The sequence below is a fragment of the Carcharodon carcharias genome, chromosome 28, assembly GCF_017639515.1.
Source record: "Carcharodon carcharias isolate sCarCar2 chromosome 28, sCarCar2.pri, whole genome shotgun sequence".
Lineage (NCBI taxonomy): Eukaryota > Metazoa > Chordata > Chondrichthyes > Lamniformes > Lamnidae > Carcharodon > Carcharodon carcharias.
Genome location: NC_054494.1, coordinates 19,045,783 through 19,052,729, shown reverse-complemented (window position 1 = coordinate 19,052,729; position 6,947 = coordinate 19,045,783).

Genomic DNA, 6,947 nt, shown 5'->3' with positions numbered 1-6,947 from the left:
TAATTTTTCATTAATAACACGTCCCCCCTTATGTGCCAGATCACATGGGGGGGGGACATGTTTAATTACATTTTTATTTTCTTTATATTTTTACATTACTCATCATCTGCGTGCTTCAGGGGGATTATGCAGTGCTTGCTCGCGCACAAAGTTCACACTCAGCCGACTCACACTCCTCCTTCCCCCCGCCCCCCAACCCCCCCAACCCCCCCACCACCACCTGCACGGGCAGCGCTCAAGTGCTGCCCTTTGCATTTCATGCTGGGCAGGCCTTGATCGGCCCGCCAATTTGAAATCGCAGGGCAGTGCCGATCGCGGGCGGTGGTCGGCTTCCCGACTGCCTACGCCCACCCCTGCTGAGCCCGCCCGCCAAGGGCAAAATTCTGCCCGTTATCATCAAACTTGTCTCTGTTATTTTAGCAGGGGCTTTAGTTTAATTCAAATTGACCGGTTAGATGCCTGTGTTAAAACAGTGGCAAGAGCAGCTCCTTGCGAGGTTGTTCCATATTTGATAAAATTACTAATTTCTACCCTTAAACAATGAAGAATTTTGAATGGTGGGTGGGGGGGGGGGCGGGGGGTGTTGGTGGTGGTGGGAGAAGGGAGGGATTGTGGATTTTGGTGCAGTAGGTAGTCTCCCTCTGAGCCATAAGTTCTGGTTTTAAGTCCCACTCCAGGGCTTAATGACCATGGAAGATGAGTTCATAACATGGCCAAATAGGTTGGTTATCAGTTTGTAAATTCTTCCAACATGCCTGCAGTAACAGCGGGAGAGCCTACTGGTCAGCTTGCTTGATGCAGAGTGGTGCCACTCAGTGACCTTTTCCAAAGAAATGTAAGCTATGGAAACAGACATAAGGATGTGCTTTATCTCATGCATCACAGGAGAAGCCTTTCTGAGCCTAAGTATGTAAGAAGGGAGGGCTTATATCCCCAAAGTCTGTATATTACTGGAATATGAAGCAGAAGGTTGCCAATTTTAACACAAAATCTTGGTGCACCGCGCCTTCTGAAATAGGCCTTCAACTCTGCCACCTCTACTATGAGCGTTAAATGGGAAATGCAACGGGATCCAATGTTGCAGGTTTAGCCACATGTGGAGAAATCCTGCGGTGAAGCATCGGTATGGGTTTTACCAGCCCTTTGAGAATAGGGCAGAGGGTGGGAGGGCAGGTGCCCTGTAAAACAGTGAGGGGATGCAGGGGTCGAGTGCATGTTATCTTCCAGCTGCCTTGCCATCTTGCTAGTGTTGGGGGAATGTGGTGGATGGCCCAGACGCCAATAAAGGGCCTCTTCAAACGCCGCTGGCATTTTACCAGCTGCGGGGGTGGCAGGAGGTGGGGGCAGTGAACCCTCCACCAAGTGGGAAAACTGTCAAGTGAACCTTGGTGGCCTCCCAGCAGGCTGGATTCGGGGTGAGGAGTGGGCGGGGTGTCCTAGGTGGGTACTCTTCAGCCTAAAGGTAGGCGGCTATCCTTAAGGCACGGTAGCCTCAACGGCACCAAATTAGTTGCTTTCAGCTGACAATTAATCCCATTGACACTGCTGTAGAAACAAAATTCAGCCCATTATACACACGTGAAAAATTGAAATGGCCTGAAGCTTGCTGTGCAGGGACATCCAAGTATTAAGTGGGCCAAGTTTGCACGTTCAGGAATAAATCTACCATTGGGTGGGAATTTTCCAACCCCGCCCACCGCTGGGATCATCCACTCCCGCCAAAAGTCAATGGACTTTTGGCTGGGTCTCCGAATCTCCCACGGCCGGTCCAGCCATGACGGGGCTGGATAATCCAGGCCTATTTTTCCGATTGCAGGCCGTCATCTGATTCTTTCTCTATAGAAGCTGTCTGACCTGCTGAACCTTTTCCTGCATTTTCAGTTTTGATTGCCGATTTCCAGCATTTGCAGCATTCTGCTTGGCAATTACTTAGCTTTGTTCAGCGTTAGACCAACCTTACTCAAAAACTAGTGACTTATAATACAAAGCAGCTACAATTATTAGCACCAAAAATGCTCCATATTAACTTCCAGCTTAATAATAGCATTCTTCTAATTGGGGGACTTTGTAAGCTCACATATGTTATTGCCCAGAACAGCATGATACTTGGTGAGAGTTCCATGAATGCACACTCTTTAATGTGGTTATGCTTTTGGAAACCAATTTTTTTTTTAGACTGAAGAGCTGTTAATATGACAGGATCTATATGTTTGAGTTGTTTTTAACGAGACCACAAAATAAACACAGATGGGGAAGGCTATTGGACTCATCTAAACTCAGTCATGCAGAAAGCTCTCTCATCACATCATCCAACTGCTCTTAAATAATTTCAGGACCTCTACCTGGAATCCAATGCGTCCAGCATGAAGAGCTCCCTGATATCAGTTCAAAATTTGTCTAAATTGTGTGATTGCGATTCTAAACACATTGTTCTACTCTTTATTTTGTGGTTATTTTCCAGGTCTACCTTTTGCATTGCTTGCTACTTTGGTATCTTTATAAAGCCTCCCCCACCAGCAGCCCCCACCTCCCAGTTGCCTCATTTCAAGCATGAATAAGCCCATGGGGACCAATTTAAACCTGCTAAAACTAGTGTTAACTGGGCAGTGATGGCCTCAAAGCCCAGTTGTTAGCCCTACAGCCTCATTAACCCCAATAACTGCTCCATTGCAACTTCAACAGAGGCTTAATGTTGGGCAGTCATAGCTGTAGGCCCTTTTAATATTCAAGTCAGGGTCCCATGACGTACATAGATCCGTTTTGCCATTGTGAATAGAACTGATCAATGCCTGGTTTGTGGCTTGTCAAAACAGTTCCACTAGTGATGGAGCAAGGCCCTGGAAAGGTCAGTTATAAATTATTTCTGTGAGGCCTGAAGGAACAGAAATTCTCCTTCGGTTCCCCCAGAAATACTGTGGATCACTGCCCATCCCACATCTCCTGCACCATGGCTTTGCCTCCTCCACCACCCAGCCCAGGGCCTTCCTGCAACTGCCGCTGGAGTCCCATTCCTGCTGTCTAAAACTGGCAAGCTGCCTCATTCTACAGCTCATTCCAGATTCAAATGAGGCAATGGGCTGAAAATAGTGACAAACTCCTTGCTGCCAAAATGGATGGCAGGCTGACACGGTCTACTGGTTGGGCGACTGTCCAAATAACAATCAAAAATTACTCTGACATGAAAAACCGGCCTTGTGGCCCTTCTCTGAACTGCCTTCAGGGCTTAGTGGTCAGAACAGGGAGCTGTGTGCTCTTTATACTTTGAGCATGATTTTACCCAATGTTTTGCCAATATAGTTCAGAATTCTACTTACTTTGTGACTCCTGGTTAGTAGTGAGTGAACATGTGGAGCGTCGTATCTACTAAAACACCTAGTGTCTTTGAATTTAATCATTAGCTAGTTCAACGCAATTTGTAGATCATTTGCCACCCATTTTTTTTCCTATGTGCAGTACTATGCGTTACCTCATGTTGAATTTCATCTGCCATTGATTTTCTTAAATGCAGTGAGTAGCTGTGTCCTGGAATTCACAGTGAGATAGTAACTTTCAGGAGTGGACTGGATAAGTACTTGAAAAGAAACATTTGCAGGGTTATGTGGAAATAATAGGGTAGTGGGACTAATTACATAGCTCATTCAAAGAGCCAACACATATGATAGGCTGAACAGTCTCCTTTTGTTCTGTATCATTCTTTGATTCTATTGACCTGCCCACTTATGCCTTTTTCTTGAAGATGTCTCCACTTGTTCAACTGCCCTTCCAAATTTGGGACTATTTGTGAACAAGGTAAATGTGCATTCAGATTCTGAATCCAATGCTCTTATATGAACTGTGGGGAGTTGTGTAGGTCGCAGGAGGAATGGGGCAAAGTTTAGTTTTGGTTTTAACTTCACACTGTGATTTTTTTTTTCCCAACAGGATCCCTGCCTGTATGCCACTCACCATCCTGACTTAGAAATATATTACCGTTCCTTCACTGTGGCTAGGTCAAAATCCTGGAACTCCCTCCCTTACAGCACCTACACCACACGGACTGCAGCGGCTCAAGAAGGCAGCTTACCACCACCATCTCATGGGCAATTATGAATGGGCAATAAAAATGCTGGCCTAGCCAGCGAATTAAATGTAAATTAATGTACATCATGTAAATGAATTTTAAAGAGCCATCCCGATCGTATGGCTTGGTCCCTGCTGGACAAGAAACACCATGGGGGAGCCTACAGCAGTAGGAGAAGGTAAGAAACTTGCATTAGAGGGTGCATGGGGTGGGTAGGGGGAGTCAGGTCCCAGGACGGCCTGACCCCTAATCTAGGCAGCATTCCTGATCCTCCCGGGCCACACAGATCTCTGTAAAGGTGCTAACCTTCACCCTGAAATAAACGGGTTAAATCTGAAGTTCCCAGCCTGCTGTGAGTGGGCTGGTTGCCTGCCCCTTTGACCCTGGAAATGGGTGGGTTGGGGTTGGGTTTGAGACCTTTCAAAATGTTTACCATCTGAGTCGGCCCCACCTCACTTGTTTTGGGAGGTTGGAGCCGGGGTGAGCGGTGATGGGGTTTCGCATTCACATGTGTGCTTTTATGTGTGTAAGGCTTCCTGAAATTTGTCAATTTCTTATAGATTACTCAGTTTTATCCTGAATCCCCATTCAACTTGTATGACTGCAATGGCTGAGATATGAATTCGCTGGCCAATTCAGAGAGCAGTTAAAAGTCAACCACATTGCTGTGGGTCTAGAGTCACCTATAGGACAGACTGGATAAGGACAGCAGGCTGAATTCCCTGAAGGACATCAGTGAACCAGATGGGTTTTTTCTGACGGACTGATGGTTAGACAGTCGCAGTTGATAGCCTTTTTAATCCCAGGTTAACTTAATTAATTAAATTTAGATTTCCCAGCTGCCATGCTGGAATTTTAACTCAAGTCTCCAGATCATAGTTTCTACAACATAACCATCATGATACCATACCCATAACACGAGCATTTTTTTAATAACACATACATCGAGTCCCTAGGAATGGGGACATTGAGTCTAAATGTGGCATTGTATTCTCTCGTTCCTGGCTGAGGTGCACTATCTTAGAGCTAGTGCCCTCTTTGCTCTGGCCTTGGAATGCACTCGGTGAATCTTCCAACCTCGTTTTAAATCCTCACAAATTTGGTCTTTTCAATCTGAGCATGACCTCTCACCTTGCACAGTGAACCATAGACATTTTGCCTCCAGCTGCACTCTCTCTCCCTCTCTCTCTCTCTCTCTGAGATCCTGGCTGACAGGCCCATCTGTGAAATTCAGGAGCATCTTTTATATGTTAGGAACATCTTGGTTTCCAATGCATCAACCCCTCTCAAAGCTCATCGCTATGACAATGTGAATCACATGGGTCTTGTATCCAAGTAGAAATGCTGAATAGCTTTCCTTTAGATCTCAACTTTATTCTGTCTTGGAATTAAATAGTGAATGTAAAGTATAGCTACTTACAACCTGACATTCTTCACACCTCCCTGGGACTTGGAGACTAACAATTTGTCCACTGTCATCACAGCTGCTTTTGCCATTGTCTGCGGGTATGCACAACTTACACCTGCTTCCCAGTAAAAAAAAAACAGGCCCCCTTTCATTTTTACCAGTCAAACCATTCAGGCTTGCTGTCGGCAGAATTCAGAACAGGTCACATGACCCCTTCATGCCTCCAATTTACCCTAAATTAAAAAAACAGTCTTAAAAGATATCAATCTTATAAAACCTCACATTTGTAATGGAAAATGTGTTGTAAGTAGGCGATCAGTCTCTAACTGGGATGAGATTAAGACCATTTGAAACATTCCTTCACAGACCCAATTAATGGTGAGTAACGATCTTCTACTTTGTCAGCTAGTTGACTCATCCATGAGTTTTGCCTTCTGTCTTGGGTGCATTTGAAGCCACTTGTTTACTGTATGTTCTATTGTACTGTCCACTAGCGCAGCAGCACATCTGGTTACATCATTGAGTAGAAAGTTAACAAAGATGCCCAGATTCTTCTTTATCCAGATGCTGAAGCAAGAATCCACCCACAACGTCAGCTGTAAAGCAGGTGTTCTGGTGAAGGATTGCACACCTGAAATGCCGATTACTTTTATTTTGTCTTTACAGATGTTGGCTGGCCAGCTGGGTCTCACCAGCAGTTTGTTTTCATTATAGATTTCTAATGTCTAGATTATCTTGGCGAAAGGTCTTCATAGCAACATGATTCATGGACTGTTTCTGCCTTTAACCTTTCATAGGCATTATGCTCATTTCCACCACTTATATATCAACTCTGTGAAACATTCAAGTGTTGATGCAATCTGCCCTTAATGAACCCTCTAAGAAATGCACATAAGCCCAAAAACCTGCAGAGTTTCTCTGCTGCATGGGGCATATAAAGTTTCTGATGGTTTCCAGTTGTCGTGGCTGAAGTTCAAGTCTTTATTTTCATGCATTAAAACTTTATATATTTTTCTTTTCAAACTGACATTTAACTCAAGGGAGTTTACCCTTTGACCTTATGGAGCAGTTGCAAAATACCTTTGGTTACACGGAGGTGTCACGAACAGAATGGAAATAAATGAAAGAAGCTAGAAGTATGTGTCTTATGTAATTAGGATATGTGGAAGGCCATTAGCAGCTCCCTGTAAGGTAGCAGGGCATTGATTAACCCAGATGTCATACTATGATTATAGAATTACACAATAGGATTTACACACAAAAAAGTAGTTTGGTGTAATCTTGGTCTGGTCATATGTAAATCAAATAACTTTAATGGTTAGTGTTCACCAACTAACTATCAGTAAATATATCGTATAGTCACTAATAAATCGAATAAGGAATTCAGGAGAAACTTCTTTATTTAGAGATTGGAACTTGCTACCATATGGAATGGTTTAGGTGACTAACTTGGGTGCATTTAGGGAAAAACTAGATTAA